Source organism: Hesperophylax consimilis, chromosome 5, assembly GCF_061612785.1.
Source record: "Hesperophylax consimilis isolate HC1 chromosome 5, BYU_Hcon_1.0, whole genome shotgun sequence".
NCBI classification, from domain to species: Eukaryota; Metazoa; Arthropoda; class Insecta; order Trichoptera; family Limnephilidae; genus Hesperophylax; species Hesperophylax consimilis.
Genome location: NC_142840.1, coordinates 31,451,150 through 31,473,067, shown reverse-complemented (window position 1 = coordinate 31,473,067; position 21,918 = coordinate 31,451,150). Strand labels below are relative to the sequence as shown.

At 32.1% G+C, this 21,918-nt stretch overlaps 1 protein-coding gene across 2 annotated transcripts in view; it reads right to left on the bottom strand.

Moving 5' to 3' along the window:
- Nucleotides 1-21,918, bottom strand: part of LOC149423778 (semaphorin-2A-like) — a 647,562-nt gene that overhangs the window by 365,760 nt on the left and 259,884 nt on the right. The gene's annotated exons all lie outside the window — the stretch shown is intronic.

Sequence of the window (21,918 nt, the reverse complement as noted above, 5' to 3'; positions counted from 1 at the left end):
AACAATTTTTCGATAGATTCCTCTTGCGATGCTGTGAATTATATGTATCAGTCCACTGCCAGAGTCGATTCCATGCCATGACCTGTTCAGAGTACCGTACAACAGACGTCCTGGCAAAGCATAGCGTGACCAGGGGAGTTGTGCTGTTAAATGAAATTGCGAACCATTAGGATATGGGTGACTGTTCTCTAAATGCCATAATACTATTTTTAAGAGGAAGCTACAAGCCAAAAATGCCAAAAAAGGTAATACTCATTAAAATCGCTTGGTAAATTTAGTTTATTTCAAGCGCAAAGGCGGTTTTTATTTATTTTGAAAACAATTTTATAAGGAAGCAAAATATTTAATCAAGGGAAACTGTCACAGATAATCTTAGCCAAAATATTGATTTTTTTAAATTGGTTTCATTTATGCGTTCATAAACTTCTATTTAAAAAATACATTTTTTAGTAGTTTACATTTATGTTTTATATTGAGTAACTAAAATTTGAATTTTACTCAGGAGAAACGATAGGAAAATTTTCAGTTTAAGCATATTTTTTGGTATTCATAATGTAAACTAATTCGTTATAAAGTTTAATCGAAAATGGTGATTTAACATTAAGCTTTGCCTTAAAAAGTCTCTCTGCCTAAATGCTGATATAAAAAATTGTCAAATGTTTGATATATTGTAATTGAGACTAAATTGTACTATAATTGTAATAATCTGTTCTACAAACAATAAAAAATGGCGCCGCGATGGTGTCACGTAAAAGTAGGTAAAGTGTGTCGCTGACCAATACAGTTAATTTATTTTTGTTTTACTTAAATTCCTCATTTCAGAATAAACACAAATAAATTATATCCATTACCCATATTCAAGTCCATTTTATTTATTTGAAACCTAACCACAATTATTTCAGTTGAAAGAAACGATTATTGACAACATTAATTCCGGCGAGTAGGTTGAATCATTATCCACGAAATATGTGGGTTTTCTTTATTCGAGTCGATCGAAAGGGCTACACTTGAGAAATTCACGTTAATTCGTGGGAAAATTAAGCTCCTCGGAAAATTGGAAAGACGTTCGCCTGGTAATGGCTGTAATGCTATCTGCCAGCGAAGGAGATTTATTTACCACGCAAGGATTGCGATAAGTCAATTATACAGGAGTTAATGGAGGTACAGGCACATAAACGAAGAGGCTATAATATAATAAAGGTACCATTCTTCGACTATTTTACCAGGGAAGCGTTAATTGTCTAATTTATTCACGAGAAAATAGTTGATTAGGAAAAATGTTCAATAGCAAAAAGAGGGTTTTCTATACCTACGGAGGTTCGTGTTTTGATATTTATTTATTCAAACGCCCAAAATACAGCTAATTCACATTTTTTAAAAATTGCATTTAATATATAGGTAACATAAAATGTAAATAACTAACGTAGGAATAGATAATCTGTCAATACCAACCAATGGTAATATTAAAAAAAATGTATGATATTGTTGTTCTCTGGGTAGAAATAATTTGTACGAACGGCGTGTGAAGATTGCCATATTGTTGCCAGTTCAAATTATGAAATATAATAGTAAAATATAACCTCTTGCGTCCTGAAGTACACTGTATTGTACATGTGTTGTTCTTTTTTTCCTGACAATGTTATTAATATTTTTACGCTGACAACACTTTTCATAGACAAATAGTATATATTTCTTCCGCCAGGATTTGTCAGTTGTGGCATTTATCACAAACTTATTATTTAAAACTTGTTTCAAAGTTTTGTAAAGTGCATTATTTCAAAATGGCGTCCGGTTCCTCGTTTCGCCCGGGTAAGTTATTTAATTTCTTTTGAAATATGGAATATTTTAATGATATTTAGATTTAATATAGTTATGAAAGTAACATATTTACTTGTAAGATTATTAATTATGTATATATTGATTTTTAAGTAATCCAATTTGTCAAAACAATAGTAGGTACTTTGTAGTGTACCTCGGGTCAGTATTGTGACGTTTCATGTTGGTTTTGTTCTTTCAGTTCGGTTTCTGAATGACGATGATATTTTGAACATCCTCAATGGGAGCGATGTTGAAGTGTCCGACGGTGAAGAATCAGATGATGACAGTCTGTATGTCTTCGAAATTCCGGAAGCAACCTCTCCACCACCTCTGGATGTACCACCAGAGGATCTCTTCGAAGAGGAAGAAATAATGGATAGGCAGCCCAGACTTTTGCCATGGCTTTCAAAAGTGTGAGTATTTTAGTAATATTGAAGAGTGGAGTTAATTAGCTAAAGAATTTATGTAGAGTTAATTATCTTCTGAATATATATTATTCCCACATCATTGACCTATGTGACACCTTCTATCAATTGTATGTAAACCACAAGAGTTCACATCGTACGAGTTCCTATTTGTGTTGTTCCCTGATATGTTATTCAATTAATTTCCTTATAATTTTTGTTTTACTGTTACAGAATGCCTACTGTAGGACCAGCCTCGGAAGAAGTTCTCAAAACTGAAGAAGACTCCAAAAATGTAATGAAACTGCTGTTTGAATACTTGGACCTTCAGTTTTGGGAACTAGTGGCGGAGCAGACGAACCTGTATTCAATTCAGGAACGGCAGCACAGGTCCGTTAATACTAATTCCAGGGAGTTGATTAACTTCACTGGGGTCCAGGTGCTGATGGGCAGCTTAAAGTTTCCACAAACTTGGATGTACTGGTCCTTAGATTTAAGTATACCAATTATAACTAATTGTATGTTCAGAGATCAATATTTTGAGCTACGCAATTTTTTACATTTTGCGGACAATTTGCAGGACAGAACTAACGATCCAGATAAACTTTGGAAGGTCAGACCCTTCATTCATAACATCATCAAAAAAATTCACTCTTTGCCTAGAGCTTCTCATTTGTCAATAGACGAGCAAATGATTCCCTTTTCTGGACGCTGCCAGCACCGACAATATGTTCCATCCAAGTCCAACACTCTCGGCCTGAAAAATTTTGTTCTTGCTGCAAGGGATGGGCTTGTATTGGATTTTCACATTTATGTAGGAGCTGGGACGGTCAGCGAAGAAGACAAAAAAGCTTTAGGCCTAGGTGCAAGTGTGGTAAAACTGTTGTGTCGTACTGTACCTAAGAATAATTCCTGCATCATTTATACAGATAGATTTTTTACAAGCTTAAAGCTTGCAGAAATGTTGTTAGTCGAAAAAATATTCATAACAGGTACAGTACGAACAAACAGGATTAGAGATGTTGTGAAGAAGCTGAAACCTGACAAAGATCAGGCACGGGGAAGTTGGGATGAGAAGGTACGCCAAGATGACAAAGTGTGTGTCGTCAAATTTATTTATTTATTTATTTATTTATTGGCTCGCCAACAGAATACATCACATAATTTTAACAGAAATTTACATTTATACATGGTTATAATGATGTTTCTAATAATAGGTGAGCACAACATTCATCTCAATATTATTTGTGTAATAGTGATTGGTTAGTTACAGTAATAATAAATTTAATTACAAGAGTGTGTATAAAAACAAGGAGGATCGAAATCAATTATTAGGAAGAAACTTATATACTTATTAATATATTATATATATATATATATATATATATATATATATATATATATATATATATATATATATATACATGCATACATCTAAATACACATATAAATACACATACATACATATATACATGCATAAATCTAAATACACATATAAATACACATACATACATATATACACACATACATAGATGCGTACATACACATTTAAATACAAACACACTCATAAGTGTGTACACTGTACGCATATTGTATGCAAACATATATACACTTATGCACGCATGAATCATATATAGTGGAGCTAATGCATAAGTAGGTGATTGGTAAAGAAAATGAAATAATAAAATGGCTCTAAGTGAGGAGATCATCAGATATAAGTATGTGTAAGTTCTTTCTGAAGGTATTAATTGAGTTTGAAAATATATCTAAATCTAGAAAATTGCAGTATCTATTATACAATCGAGTCATTCTCGATGTTGGTTTGAAAAAACTTGTATTACTACGACAAGTATCTATCCAAAAGGTTACAGGGTTTCTTGTGGATTTCGGTCTTATATTGAGGTTAATTTGATTAATTAAAGATGAATCATACACATTGTTAATGATTTTAAACAGAGAGATTATATCTGATATGTTTCTTCTTTTGGCGAGTGAGACTTCTTTAAAGTGAGTAAGTCTTTCAGCATAGTTACTGAGATTACGATGTACTCCAGATTTGTAAGCTAGTATTCTTAAGTATTTTTTTTGAACGGACTCCACTTTCCTGCTATGAATTGCATAATGTGGTGACCAAATCACAGAGCCGTACTCTAAGATGCTTCTTACATATGAGTAGTACAAGATTCTGAAGCTACTGGTGTTCTTAAATGATTTAGTGACTCTGGTGATGAAACCGAGCATTTTATTAGCCTGATTGACAATGTTTTGGTAATGGTTTCTGAAGGTTAGCTTCGAGTCAAGTAAGATTCCCAGATCTCTAATGGAGTCTAATCGTTTTAGGATTTCATCACAGATCGTGTAAGGGAAATCAATTTTACGGACATTTCTCGTGAACGAGATGATATTACATTTGCTAATATTTAATTCCATGTTATTATCTAAACACCATTGAGACAATGTGAGGAGGTCTTTTTGCAAAGTTTCGCAGTCTTCTTGTGAATTCACGGGATGAAAATTTTTTAAGTCATCCGCATATAGTAAACATTTACAAAAAAGTTCTGCCGTTAGATCATTTATGAATATAATAAAGAGTAGTGGTCCTAAATGGGACCCTTGAGGGACACCAGATGTGACAAGTTTGGGAGAGGACTCATAACTATTAACTTGTACATATTGACTCCTGTTAGAAATATACGATATAATCCATCTCAGGAGGTTGCCATGGAAACCTGTTCTTTTTAGTTTTTGGATCAGAAGAGGATGACTGACTTTATCGAAAGCCTTTCGGAAATCAGTATAGACTGCATCTACTTGTGTTCTTTTGTCAAAATTGGTACATAAAAAATCTACATATTCAATTAAATTTGTGGTAGTGGATCTTTTGCATACGAATCCATGCTGAACAGAACTTAAAATATGTTTAAAATGTGTAAAAATGCTTTTATAGATTAAGGATTCGAAAATTTTCCCAAAACATGAGAGTATACTTATTGGGCGATAATTAGAGATGTCACTTTTATTCCCAGATTTGAAGATAGGAGTGATACGTGCTATTTTCCAAAGATTAGGAAAAACACCTTCTTTAAGAAATTTACGAAATATAACATGAAGAGGATAAACAAGAGATTTAGCACAGTTTGATATAAATAATGGTGGAATGGCATCTGGACCTGGGCCTTTGTTTGAGTTTAGTGATTTCATAGCGTTTAATATTTCAGTCTTTGAAATTTCGACATGACTGAGCGCGTAGGTACTTTCTTGAGAATCACAATTTACATGTTGATTTGATACATCATTTGTATTAAAAACAGAGCAGAAGTAATTTGAGAAAAGTTCACTAATTTCATGACCATTGTTTGCTACAGTTTCATTTAAGTGCATTATTTTAGGAATTAAGTGAGTCATACCTTTTGATTTTGCATAAGTCCATAGTGGTTTTGTACTATGATGTAAAGTGTCTTCGATAGAATTAATATAAGATTGGAAGCATTTGTGAATTCCAGTTTTGACCCTTGATCGTAGGATTGTGAAACTATCATAGTCTCTAGGATTCCCAAACTTTTTGAATTTTTTTCTAAGTTTGTCTTTTTCTTTGATTTGATGGATAACAACACTGGAATACCAGATAGGATATTTGTTTTTATTCACTTTTTTTGGTGTGTTTTTCTCTATAATTGGCCAGATGCTATTATATACGAATTGAAGAGACTCATTGCAATTTAGTGTTACCATTGGGGTCCAGTCGATTAGGGATAATTCTTTGGTACAATTAAGATAATCAGTTTTCTTGAAATTGAATAAAGGACGTTCAACGTTATCATTAAGATTGTGCATTGTATTAATAGTTAGATCCATTTCAATTGGTGGATGGTGCACGTCAATTTTAGAAAGAGCGAGGGCAGGTTGAACATTGAGCGTAAAATCAGAGAGAGCTAGATCAAGTATTCTACCGTTAACATTTTTTGTATAGTTATACTGATGTAAGTTAGAGAAATGTAGAAATTCTAATAACAATGAAAATTTTTGATTACCAAATGATTCAAAATAATTACTATCATTGTTGGCGTTAACTGACCATTCAATGGAAGGAATATTAAAGTCTCCCAGTATTAATGTATGAGAATTGATGTGTGATTTAATACAGATATCTTGGCACTTGTTGATGAAATTAGTAAATGCGTCAGTTGCAATATCTGGTGGAAGATAAGCTGTACAAATATTTATAATTTTTTTATTTGATCCGTTTGATTTAATTCTTACCCAAATATGTTCAATATTAGAGGGTTCATCATATATTTGATAGGCTACAATGTTTTTCTTGATAGCTATTAAAACTCCCCCTCCGTCTTTCTTTCTGGATGTTAGTTTTTCTCGGTCTTGTCTGAAAATAGTGTATCGTTTATCCAATATCTCTGCATCTTGAATTGAGGAATTTAGCCATGTTTCTGTTAAACATATAACATCATAGTTTGAGGAGAGAGTGTTTATAGAGATTTGATCTAATTTGCTTCTCATGCCTCTTATATTCTGATAATATAAAGACATTTCCATTGTGATTGTCAGAGGGATGTAGAAATGTGTATATGTATGCAGAAATTAGATTTTCTCTAACACGTCTTTGCTACTTGCCCATATTGCCGGGGAATTCTCATTTTTTCGAATAAATATTTTCCCATTCCGTACCCAAATGAATTGAATGTTTTTTTCCTTGGCTGCGTGACGTACTGCGGCATGAAGTTCTTTATTGTTGGGAGTAAGTTGTTCCGATACATATACAGGGGTTTTTCCAGTAATCTCCAGATGTTCACTGTTGAGTTTGCAATTTGGGTATTTCTTATTGTAGTTTTTTACTGCAGACAGTAAAGCATCTCGGGTATAGCTGCTAGGTAGTTCCACTACAATATTTTTAGGTCGAATGGAATTTTTGTTTGATTGAGGGACACGATGACAAGCTAATATCTCTTCCGTCCGAATTGGGAATGAAACTGCTGAACAAAGTTTTTTAAACAGGTTTACTGGATTTTCATTAGATTTCTCAGGAACCATTTGTATTTCTATATTATTTTTCCGATTAAATTGTTCAAGAGAATCAATTTTCTTCGTAAGAATATCATTGTTTGTTTGGAGACGTTGGTTATCAACACATAATTTATTTATTGTTGCGGAATTTTCTTTGGCTTCTTTGCATAAGCAATCATATTCTGTAGATAGGAAATCCAGTGAGGTCTTTATTTCGTCGAGCATGACAAATTTTTCTTTTATTGAGTTCAATTCCATTGTCACTTTACTTGAAATTATATCACTAAATTTTTGAATTAGGTTATGTTCCAGAGCTGCCGTCAGTTTTTCGAGTTTATCATCGATGTACTTGGTGTATTGCTGAAAGTCATCTTTATTGAGTGGTTCGACATTGATATTGATATTCTGATCGGCTTTTGTAGAGCACGCATCTGAACTTTGCTTCGCCCTTGTGTTTTTCATGTTGATGTTTTTAAAAGTTGTCAAAAGTGACAACACTATTGACCAATCACGAGGCAGATGACGACACTATTAACCAATCACGAGGCAGATTACAACAGTATTGACCAATCACGAGGTAATGTCAAAAACTATCTGTGTTGTTTACGGTGTTGGACTTTGTTATATTTTAAATCACGATATTTAACAGCAAGCACTCCAATGTAGAAAACTAATTGATTGAATTATGAATTCATAAACTGATTTCAACTTTTACACACTTGAAGATGCGAGTATTAGTAAATTCTTTTTGTTTTGTTAGATATATTGGGGAGCGAAATTCACTGTTGCAGATTTGACAGATGCGACCATAGACAACAAGTCTGTACTTCTCCTCTCAACTTCTGCAGGGAGCTCCCCTTTGGGGACTTGTACACGATGGTCAAAGGAGGAATGTAGAAAAATTGACGTTCCTCAGCCAGCCATCGTAAAAAAACACAATACCTCAATGGGGGGAATAGATCTCTGCGATAGGCTCATTGCCTATTACCGTACGGCAATGCGTACCTGCAAATGACCCGTAAGAGTGTTTAATCACTTTATAGATTTGATAATAGTCAATTGTTGGCTTATGTACCGGAGGAATTGTGCTTCTGAGGGAGTTCTTGCACGAGATAAGATGGGACTTTTGGCATTTAGGATGCGGGTAGCCACTGCCATGATCCACTACCAAGGTGGTGATATAGATTTCACCCCACGATCGGGCAGAGGCAGACCTAGAAATGCCTCCCCATCACCTCAATGTGAGCCAGAACCTCCGAAGAAGCACAGAAAGGTTATTCCTCAACCTATTCCCGAGGTACGTCTTGATAACGTAGGACATCTTCCACGTTTTCAAGATGAAGCGAATGCCTCAAAATGTCGATTTCCTGGATGCAAGTCTAGGTCTAAATTTATTTGTATTAAATAAATGTAATATGTTTTTATGTGTAAAGAATTTTTTTGAAATGTATCATACTCTTAGCTTATAAGATATGCACTAATTTTGTAAATTTATAATGTAAATCCTAATTTTATGTAGAAAATTGAAATTTTTTTTAAGATAAGTGTTTTTATTTTTTTTTTAATATACTTTTCAAATGTCTTAGGATATCTTATGTGTCCTAACATTAGTTAAATTATTGTTTTTATTTGTAATTTCAGACTCTTGTAGTACTGAATTACATAGTAGGAAATTTTTGTTTTTTGCTACGTTGTGACCTGAGGTGCACTACAGTGGACCTTCTGTAATTAATAAACTATGTATTAAAAAAAATTAAATTATGCTTCTTTTACCCTTATAATAAAGAATAAAACAAAAAATATTTTTTTTGGTGCTTGGTTAAGCCTCGGGTCTCAAGAGGATAAATAAGCGAAATACATCCATAGCGTTTAAATATTTGTTACCGTGAATATGTAAACGTTGTATTGGGGAAGGCAAACAATATTTGGAGTGTGTAGTTACTCGGCAATTCAGGACAGTGGCAATTCAGGACAGTGGCAATTCAGGACAGTGGAAATTCAGGACAGTGGCAATTCAGGACAGTGAAAATTTAGGACAGTGGCAGTTTAGGACAGTGACAGTTTAGGACGTGGAAATTCAGGACAGTGGAAATTGAGGACACAGGCAATTTAGGACAGTAGCAATTCATGACAGTGGAAATTTAGGATAGTGGCAATTTAGGACAGTGGCAATTCAGAACAATAAGAATTCAGGACAGTGGCAATTTTAGGACAGTGGCTCAGGATTGTGGAAATTTAGGACAGACATTTCAGGACAGTAGAAATTTAAGACAGTGGCAATCTAGGACAGTGGCGATTCAGGACAGTGGCAATTCAGGACAGTGGCAAATCAACACACTTTTGAAACGTGAAGTAAAGTCACTAAAAGGGTTGAAAAAAAATACCTTTACACCTAACCTAGCTTTAAGCTTACTTTTCAAGAGTGTGTTGAATTGCCACTATCCTGAGTTGCCCGTATACCTAATGTGAAATATATACTTTTTTCCAATTTGTTAATCTTTTTAATTTTTTTTTTATTTTAGTAAAAAGACAAATAACTTTGTTTACATCACTTTATTAGTGATGTAAATAAAGTTATTTGTCTTTTTACTAAAATAAATAATGCCATCACAAAGTGAAAACCTTTCCGAAGAAGTTTTCTTCGAAAAATTAATCTTTTTAATGGTTGAACGGATCTTCCAATGCTCTATAGCTAAGAATAAACATAATTTTGTTGAAAATTTCTGACCATGAAATAAAAAATGTTTTAAGATCTTAAACCATAATAAGTTTGGGTAATTCTACTACAAATTTAAACGGAAAAAATGCAAATAAGTGATTTTAAAATGTCATTCAAAACACTTCGAAAATTCATAACGATTATTTTTTTAAATTAAGCAGAATATAATTCCCTCAGTGTTCCGTTGAATTACAAAGACTTGTGCGGTATATGAAATAATGAAAGCCTCGTTCAATTTATTCCACAGAGGACTTGGCAGTATGACATATCACGCATTTCGCAGATTTAAGTACTTTCGCCGATATCTCCAATAAGCTCCGTGACAAGCACATTATACCACGTCAGTTTCACCAACGGTAGAATTCGAAGTTCTCTAAAGCGAGGTAAGATATTATTACGACATATTAGAGCCGAATCCGATGTGTTTTCGCCCTTCAAAAGCTCCGAGAATTCCGCCTTTACTCTTCAAAGTTAATTGGTTTACGTCGTTTGTTTACCATCTTTTATATTTCGGAAAACGTCAATAGATGTTAACTTCTCGGTATGTGCTCTTTCAATAGGTAAGCAGATTCGAGAGTAAAATTGAAAATGTTTACATACAAAACTTTGCTTTCAATGTTTTTGAAAATTGTTCTAGAGTAATAATTTTTAAATGATGTTTATCAATTGTTCAAGAATAATTAGTTTTTAATGCTGTTTATCAATTGTTCTAGAATAATTAGTTTTTTAAGCTTTTTAGCAATTGTTTTGGAATATTTTACTTTTAAATGCTGTTCATCAATTGTTCTATAAAAATTAGTTTAAAATGCTTTTTACCAATTGTTCTAGAATAATTAGTTTTAAATGCTGTTTATCAATTGTAATATTTTGGTAATAGAATTTCGACTTCAAAACTGGCGAGAAGGTCAAATTTGCTTATCGTAAATGATCAACAACTTTTATAGATATACTTCTAAAAGCTACTAATCCTGATTTTACAGCTAATAGTTTATTGGTATTTGACATAAATTGGGTAATGATTTAAAAAAATTAACCCATAGCTAAATTTTATGCTTTTATATCAATCAAGGTAAGATATATATAAGTAAGGAATATGTCATTGATCACGATTATTAATTGCCCATCTAACGCCACGCTTCAGAAAAAAAATGGTTATTGCTAATTAAATTATTTGTAATTTTTATAACATCTTATATGTTCTTTGAATCTAGTTGAGAAAGCCCTTCCCGTCTGTCCGATATAAAAAAAAAACTTTTAATTAATAATTACATTTTTTCTTTCTAATAATAGGCCAACTGGGGGTATTCCGAGGTTTTTTGTCTGGCTGTTGATTTTCTATTGGGAAAATACTAGTATCTTCACCCCGGAATGACAGAAGATCTCGAAAACAGCGCCACCTGTCGGATTCTCAATATTTCATGCTGGAACCAACAATACACATTAACAAAATTTCATTGAAATCGGTTGGGCGTTTTCGGATATTAACGTATACGACCACAATGACACCTGATTTACATATATTTAGAAGATTTTTCATTGAATTAATTACTGACAACCAACCTTGTCTCGCTTATCTCAAGCTTCATCAGGGCTATTATATTAACTGTTTTGCTAACTTTTTTAGCTGTCCATAACTTTTACTCCGCATATTGATTCTTATAGCGTTGACACATTACAACTAATATTTTCCAATTTTCTATGTATGTAATATGTAAAATTACGAATATATTATCATGATGTCAATACATGTATTCATGAAAATCCGAATATTTTTGACAATATTCCGATTTTCATGAACACTTGTCTCGAAATCCAGATAATATTTTCAAAATTTACTAAAATTTTATGAAGAGATATTTTAATTCAATCGTGAAGTGAAGCCTGAAATCCCATTTTTAACCGGAATTACCAATAATTTGAAAAAAATTCTTAATATTCATTTTTAATCGAAATAATTTTTCTTTATCAATTGAAGGTTATACATAATTGGGTATTATTATATCTGATAATATTAATACTCCAGCGTCTGGACGGTGTAGGCCCTCTGATTGGTCAAATTTAAATTGTCTGTTTCGGTTAAATTCCGCTAACTTGAAAGTTAAGACACGATTTCATACTAAAATAGGATCGCCTCATAATAATACGAGATTTCTTCAAAAGCAACGTTTCTGCTCATATAATTTTTGGATAATATCGAAGAAAATATGTTTTAGAAAGTTCATAATCCATTGGATTAATTACATTACAATGAAAATTATCCACAGTTACGTGATTATGCTTGACGTTTATAAAAAAAATCACGCGTCCCTTCAATGGCCGCTACGCACGGCTATAGATGGCCGACAGAGAGCGCACCTCTGGCGGTTTAAAAACGAACCAAATGAATGGCGCGAATATTTAAATATGCAGCTCACAATATTTGACTACTTACGATTAACAAGCGTTTACTAAGAAGATTTCTTCTGGAAGCTTATTACTTTGTAATGGCATTTTTCATTATTATTTATATTTTTTTTGTTTATTAATTATAACTGATTTTATATTGACATGTTTTCTAATTTCTAAAATTTCAAAATTATTTATTTGCGGTGCTTTATATCCTGAGTGAAGTATTTTAAGACCTGATTTTTTTTATCGAAAGTGTGATCATTATTCAAAAGATGATTTGCAAACTCAGATTCACTATTTCAAAGACCGTTTGAAGAGAATATGTTTAATTTTTTTATTTAGGATTTCAACTATCAATTTATTAGAATAACCGTTATTAAATGCTATTTGTCTTATGAATATATTGTTTTATGGTTATATGCTATTTGTTTTTTTCAGGTCTTAAAATACTTCACTATAAATAATTTTGAAATTTTAGAAATGAGGAAACATGTTAATATAAAAGCAGATATAATTAACAAGAATTTTTTTATAAACTCTCTTTTAAATATTTTCCCACTCAACTGGTCTTTCCCGTCTAACGATATTGTAATTCCTAATTATTATAAACCCAGCCTACTGTTACCCCTCCCCCTCCTTCCACTTCTTCTTTCCCAATTGCAATCTATATTTAATTTTTGACTTCGGTGTATACACAATAAAATGTAAACATTATATTTTTTCATTTATTGGACAATTTGCATAGCGCCGCTTTTGTGAGATATCACCTCAGGGGCGCTATATTGTAATAATCTACCTTTATATATAAATTTTTACTCTCCTGATGATGTTGTATATATAATCTAACTTTAAACTTTATTAGATACAGTAAAAGTTGTAGGTAAAGAATTACCACCAGTTGGAGTAAAATTAACACCTTTTAATTAAACCGACTGTTAATCTCATCGCACAATTCCCCTCCTTTTATTCATAAACACTGGTACAATTAATAAATATGTAATAATCTATTATTTAAGTCAACTTTTTTATAACTATCTTTAATAGTGACAAACTAAACGATATTGATTCAACTTATAGACATTGACGGTTGTAACACATATTTAAGCACTGCAAGTCTCCTATGAGCTAATTATATTAGGTACCTAAGATAACAGTTAATATCAGTTGTAGACATGTAGTCAATAATAGTGTTTCATTTGAAATAATCCATCACAAATACGTAAAATTTCATTTATTCAAACAACTGTCATTCTTATTATGCGTAAATTTAGCATGTTATTATTAATTAACTCCTTCCTGTTCCGTGTTTTAACAATATATATACTCACCCTCTCTATGTGAATGTCCTAATATCTATCTATTAAATGTAACTGTTGTTAATATCACTTAAAATGGGCGAAGCCCAACGAAGTGCCGCCCGCAGGGCCTAGCAGAAAAAAACCCGCGGAGCGGGTTTTTAACTGCTAGTGTATAATTAGTTCCCAATGGCCGAGTGGATAAATAAGTTGTCCCGATAAAACAAAGATTCTGGGTTCGATTTCCAGTTAAGACCGATATATTTTTTTTATTATCTGTGTCTTTTTCAGTTTCTCCTTCTTCAATGAAAGATTCTTAATAAATTAGCAACAGTCATTTATCTACGCGTATGTACTAACGAATGCGATGGGGTACTTACTTAAAGTTGCAACAAGTTAATAAAGTTTGCATATTTCTAAATGTAGGCGAATCTTAATGCCAAATCACTATTTTGATCAATCTTTTTAACGAATTGGTATACATTATGAATACCAAAAAAATTGTTTTAGATAAATTGAATGTTTTTCTATCGTTTCGCTTGAGTAGAATATAAATAAAAAAATAAATTACTCAATAAAAAATATAAATGTAAACTACTAAAAAAAATATTTTTTCAATAGAAATGTATGGACGCATAAAGGAAAAAACTTTTTAAAAATACAGTATTATAGTTATGATTGTTTGTGACAGTTTCGCTTGATTAACTTTTTTGCTTTCTTATAAAATTATTTACAAAATAAATGAAAGCCAGTTTTATGCTTGGAATCGAACTATTCTGAAATTCGTTTGTCAAACGATTTTAATGCCTATTACCTGCAATATAAGGTATACCAAGAATATACACATTTTTGGCTTGTAGCTTCCTCTTAATAGCGATGTCAATACTACAATTTACCTTCATGGCCCCTTTCTTTGTTTCGATTGGAGCCTGTATTACCGTGTCGTGATAATTGGTAGGTACTCCAATATAAACCTTCGTATACGAGCATAATAAGGTCTATCCCATCCTGCACGTGTTATGGTCGATTTCGTCCTCTCGTTCCCGTTTTATATGACAATAAAGAGCATCGTTAGCGCATCGAGAGTGCACCTGTTCACCGTAGACAGGTGCGCTTTTTGCGATTTAATGAACGGCTAGGTAACGTAACACATCGCAGAGAGGGACTTAAAACTGAAAGCTAAAAGGACGATGGGTAATAGCGCCGCCTTAAGTCAATGTCTAATTATTATCACTCAAATTATAGGGCAAGTAAAAAAATCTTACAATCCGTTTAATATGATCGCTCTTTTCGTGTAACAGGCCCGATCATTTGAAATAAACTTCCCTCAGCTCTTACTAATCTCCAGAAATTGGCTCTATTTAAACGGGCTTTAAAAACAAAATTATTTGAAAAATTTCATTCGTAAATCATAACATATTTTATAATAAGCCATCTTCTTAAACTTCCGGTAATTGATTGGTTTCGGTTGCCTCCTTATTGTACCTTTTTTAAAGTGTCTGCTCATAAGAGCCTCTTGTTTTATATTATGTTATAGTTTTAATGTTCTTGTTCTGTCCTGTCCTGCTATTATTGTTATTCTTTGTTTAATCATCACTTTGTAAAAAACGTATATCAAGTGTTATATTATTAGATCTGTATTGGGTAAGGCACACTGTAGGACTAATTTTTAGAACATGACCACTAATGCTAAATTACCGTTAAGTTTCTTATAGTAAAGCGCACTTGAAATAAAATGACACTAAACTGCGCTATATAAATGCAATGTTATTATGAGCTCACTAATTGTGTGTTTTTATTCAAAACTTTCACTGAAAAAGTAGTAGCAAAATGTAATAATAATGTACTTTAACGTGAAAACCTAAACACCTACATACATCCTAATATCCTTAATTCTATAACTATCAACTAGTAGTAGGTAAATGAAGTAGGAAAACTCCATCAAACTCCGTTGCATAGTTTAGAAGAACTAAGCGCACAAATAGACAGACGCGTATATTGACTTTGTTTTATACCATTTAGAGACACCAATGTATTGTCGCTATTACGAATTTACCAAAAGTTTATCAGGAACCGGCTTGTAATCCCGTTTTTAGTTCATTATGATCTGGGATGTTTCCGAACGTTCCAGTCTATTACCGAACATTCCAAAACATTCAAGAATATTCCGGGATGTTATGGAATATTGTGGAATGTTTTGGTGCTCTCGAATACTCTCGAATGTTCTGGACTGTTTTAAAAATTTCTAGAGGGCGAAACTTTCAGCCCTTATATTTTCAAAAGCACGTCTTTAAAAACGGGAACTTTCTTCAGGGATGGGGAATAGAGGGCTCTCAGAACATATAATTCCGTTGATCTTACCGGGACTCTTTTCTGAGTTTTGGCGGTACGCACATTGTACACTTACTTTTATAATATATATTGATTATATAGATGTCACCTGTGACAGGCAAAAACATGCTTCTTTGAAACGTAAAACGTTGGACGTAAAACCAACACAAGCTATTGTATCTCCATCTGCACTGACAGACTGAGTCACGGCTACGCGTGTATGGGTATAGCTAGTACATAAAAACAATAGATTATGGCCCAGACAAGGATTTTTATTTTTTTATTTTTTTTATTTTTTTTTTTTTTTAAAGAAAGACAAACATTCCCGGGTTACGAATAACCCAACAATGTTTGAAAATCTCCTACTACCACCACAGAAAGCCGAAAATGTTGCTTGTGTTTTTCTTTAAACATTTTCTTTAATGTCTCTTATCATCAGTAAATGACACTGTTTTAGTTAATGCATAATTTTGACACAGATTCTGACTTTCGGATTTTAAACATGAAGCTTTGAGCTTTCACAAAAATTAAAAAAAGAAAGATTGGTACTTATTTGATTTTCACATTTCCATTAATAAAAATAAAACTTATAAATCAATAGCAAATTATGAAACAGATTATAACTTAGAATTTTAGAATATGCTTACCTAACTCAATTTTTTTGTAATGTTCCGTCATGAGTAACTATTTCACGGCAAACATCAATTTTTACGTTGACCAATATCATTCAAAGTCAATACACCACAATATAATGCAATGACACAAATAATAATGAAGGTATATCAGTTGGTATAATTATATTTCTAACTGACACTCTCTCAATACGTTTTTTCATGTGGCACTCAATCGATAACATCAACTTCTGTATTGTTTTTAACGTTAATATTTACACCATAACTTAACAGAGTTGCAAGTCGATCAGTAATGTTCTTAGTAAATATCTAATTTGCAGATTATGGTGAAGTTCGTGAGTTTTATAAATATTATCATTTGTGATGCTTTAAGCTTTCACTTAGAAAGCCTTTTCAGATGAAACTTCTTTTATAATGGCATTTTGAGATAATATTATTTCGTATATATATATAAACTTTAACGTCAGTGTACTTACATAATTTGTAATTGGTTGACCGGTAGATTTTGTAGATAGTTGTCACTCACCTGTAACAAAACAAACAAAAAAGATTAATTATTTGGGTTACAAATCAAATAATTTAAATAAATTTTAGAATGACCGAGAAAGGTGAAAAGGGATATTTTTCGTCAAATTTCTATGGAAATCTTTAGCCAGTGAGCATAAGTTCGTAAAAACTTAGTAAAAATGCACTAAACCATGTAGTTCTACCATGAGGTCTAGCACGGACGATCGAAAAAACCCTATGTCAATACGATATTGATGAAATCCGCCATTTATGATCTGTTAGCGATATTTGCGAGCATGATCAGAATATGATTTCGACAGTCGGTAGACAAAAGCCGCTAGTTTTAGGTTTCGGATAAGCTGTCATTGTGTACTACTTTTTGGAACATGTCGTTCGTTATGCAAAATAACTATCTTATTAATGAATGGAGATGAACTAACTAAGCTCTTAGAATTGAAAGAAATCATACGCACGATCGATAGACTTAATTAATTCATCTAAAACGCAAATAATTGATTCCGTTCCAACTTCGAGAAACTAAAGTTGTTAGTCGTAACTAAAAACCTCATGAACTAATTAATATTCTTTTTAGTGTCAACAAGTATTTGCGGAATGCCAATGTATATTATTTCAATTCAGCATTGTCAAATTATTAGTATTTTTAACTTTGAAGTAGCCGTTGAATATCAATTGATGGACGGATGCGCCATTGTTGTCAGCGTATGTCAATTTGGATTATCAATATCGGTCTGGGTATCAACAGTACGACCGTGCTCGGGAAATCGGAATAAAATCATCGGTAGTTACGCCTATTGATCATATTTTGTATTTTTTTAAATAAATACACCCAGGTGTGGTGTCTTTCTGCAACAGTTAAATAATTGAGAAACAAAATTAATTTTGTGGGAGCATTTTCATTCGGAATTGAAATTTAATTTAAGAACATTCTTTATTGCAAATCTCATATTAAAAGTATTTTCGGGGAAATATGATTTTGAAATCTACGCGTAACATTGAAATATCAGGCATTAACGTAATACCCGTAGAACGGGTTCACCGACTGGAGGCTCCTCTTTAATATATATTAGACTTTGACTGTAGGCTGATTTCCGTTCCCCTGCTACGTCGTATTTTAGATTAAATATATTTTCGCAACTTTCGCGATGCTGGAGCGATTTCTAAAAAGTATTACCTTCATACGTACGAATGCGCAGGGAAGATAAGGGGACGTAGCGGGAATGGAATAAGGAAGAAATTGTATGGATTAAAAGTTTTTCGTGTGCAGTAAATCAATCGGATGGAGTTAGTTTGGTCGGATGAAGTCTCACGTGCAAGGGGAATTGAGGGAGAAATACGAAATAATATGTAGGTACTTAATTCAATTACGTTTTTTTTGTGATGTTCCAGCATATACCACTGCTTTTTGTTGAAGTCGAAATAATATTTAAATAGTGTAGAGATTGTAGGTGTGTTACCAATATAAATGAGGTGTCTGTGATGATTAATACTTTAAACAACTTCTCGATACTGAAAAAATAGTTGTATTAAAATAAAAATACGATTATCAGAAGAAGATCCGTTGCCATAAGCGGCATATAAGTGGTATAGTAATCATCTATGTACGTACGTACTTGGGTAGATTATAGTAATATCACAATTTTTATGAAATCTATTTAAAAGTAGTTTAAAGTGTTTTGTTTGAGGTGCAAAAAGCATCAGTAAAAGAATGCCATAAGAATCAGTAATCAATGCACGGTATGAATCCATCTGAAGTATGCACAGATGTAACAAATTAAAATAAGTATGCCGATGGGTTAACGCACACAGATAATTTTTTGAAATGTGTAATTTCGGTTACATGGCAACCAGGACAGTGGCAATTCAACACACTTTTGAAAAGTCATTAAAAGTAGTAAAGATAATGGCCTGTGAACGTAACCTGTTTAAAATAGTTTTATAATCACTTTTTATTACTTTATATTAGTGTTCAAAGTGTGTTGAATTTCTAATGTCCGAAGTTATCCGGTTACCGTAATTTCAGTAGAATTATAGTAGGTTGGATTTTAAATTTATCCATGCGCATTTCGATCCATGTGTACTTCTGGAAATATGATATTGGTAAGTGAAATGCAATTTCACGCTTCGTGAAATCAGTAAAACCTTCTAAGTGGCCAGGTTTTCTCGATACATTGTATTCTACTAAGTAATTCTCCCTCGTTTAAGAAAAATTCAGTCCATATTCTAAAGATTTCAGTCTAACCTTCAGATTGACCAGTCAATCTCTTTATTATAATAATATGACGTCCAAAAAGAGCCGATATCTTTTCATCGGCGCAAAGAAAAAATACTATTACCCTTTCGGCCGACACCCTTACCCTTAAAAACAACCCTTAGGAGAAGCATTATATCGGGGTATTATATACCAGTGACAATAGAAGGTTAACTCCGTCCCCTAAGAACCTTCCTACCGAAGATTATACGAGATTAGCTAAGGTGAAATGTCTTATTCTTTTAAGGGGTGTTCTTTATTTAGAAGGGGTTGTATTTGATATTATGTAATACTTTTATGGGATCAGGCTTATTTAGGATAGAACTTTGTCATAACAAAAGGAAACATACTATTTTCAATCGCAATTAATATGAAAATGTCACAACAACAAATAATGTAATGCAGAAACCTTCAAATTTGCGATGAGACATTACTTGATTTGCTTTGCGAGGACGTGAAATTAGATTTTATAGCCAAACGTTATTATTATTATTATTAAACATGAAACAGAACAAGACACATAAAGACGTTGCCCCGGTAAGACGGAGATCCTGGGCACGATTTCCAGTTGAAACAGTTACCTCTTTTTATTTTATTGTTCTTGTTCTGTTTCATGTATCGCTTAGATTTGTTAGTACTATATTCTACTTGAATGATATATTACATTGACGAGTATAATTTTATTTCCAATAAAAATCAGTTTTTACTACTTATAAAACGAACTCAATACTAATACTTGAAAGTTCACAGAAAATGTTACTTTATCATAATGGAAATTTCACCAATGTAGTGATGGATTTAAATAAAGCGGGAATAGAACTATAAATTCACTGACTCAATTTCACCAATGTAGTAATGGATTTAAACAAAGCGGGGAATAGAACTATAAATTCACTGAAACAATTTCACCAATGTAGTGATGGATTTAATCAAAGCGGGGAATAGAACTATAAATTCACTGAAACAATTTCAACAATGTAGTGATGGATTTAAACAAAGCGGGGAATGGAACTATAAATTCAATGAAACAATTTCACCAATGTAGTGATGGATTTAATCAAAGCGGGGAATAGAACTATAAATTCACTGAAACAATTTCAACAATGTAGTGATGGATTTAAACAAAGCGGGGAATGGAACTATAAATTCACTGAAACAATTTCACCAATGTAGTAATGGATTTAAACAAAGCGGGGAACAGAACTATAAATTCACTGAAACAATTTCAACAATGTAGTGATGGATTTAAACAAAGCGGGGAATGGAACTACAAATTCACTGAAACAATTTCACCAATTTAGTGATGGATTTAAAAAAGCGGGAACGAGAACTATAAATTCCCCGAAACAATTTAGTTACGAATTCGAAACTAAATTGAATTTTTTTATGATTCTAAAATTATTTCCAGGTAACTATTTTATTTATTATAAATTTTTGGAAAGTGACAATTTATTTTATTTTTTGTCACAAATATATCAATTTCAATAAATATACAATTTTTATTTTTATTCAACTTATTCCTAAAATGATAAATACTAGAACCACCAAAAAAATAATAACAACTTGACTTTTTAAATATTATTTTATGTGAACACAGTATCAGTCCCAATTGGGCTCTTTTGTGTGACTTTGGAAGGTGTGAGGAAGAAAAAGGTTACATGGCTATTCAGACCTAGTCACCAAACATTACTTAAGCCATTTAGAGCAACGTTTCTGATCGGTTGTTTTAAGAGTATCTACGATTTTTTAATTTTATTTTATTGGTGAAATGTCCATCATCAAATAAGATGGCAATAAAATTAGTTAGAAAACTTAACACAAGAATAGGAAGACTCAAAACAACACAACACTCCAAAAACAAAAACAAAAACAGAAACAAAAATGATGTTTCAACAACATTATTATTATTATTTAACGATTCATTACGAATTTTCACTCTCGTTGGTATCAAAATTCGTCAGAGAAAATAAATTATTTTGATAATTAAGGTATTTTCGGGATCATTGCGAAGAGATTAACTAAAGAGGAAAACCTCGCCTCTTCAACCTTTTAAAGTTGAAGAGGCGGTTGAGGAGGCGAGGGCGAAACCGCCTGAATGTGTATAAGTTTCCTTTCAATTTATAATAGTATTAAAAAATGTATTATCTTCCTTTTTTGGAAACAAATAGATATAATGATATCCTCACTCACTGCTGTGGATTTCATTTACAAATTAATAAAATTTAGTAGAATATATGAAGTAATTATAAATATATTAAGTATTGTTTTTTGAAATATTATAAATATTTTTAAGGTGATTTTTCGTGAAGTTGAGTATTTCTGTTTCAGTCTATATTGCTCACAGTGTAGTTCAAGTTTCACCAACTATAGAAGTTTATTGTTATTAAATTTAATTTGTGGAACTCCATTTTAATTTTTAATTTTTTGTATATTCAATAATAATAAAATGTTAAATTAAAATTAAATGTTAATTAAAATAAAGTGTTTTTTAAACCCAATAACAATATTATTGAATATATAAAAAACAAAAAATAAA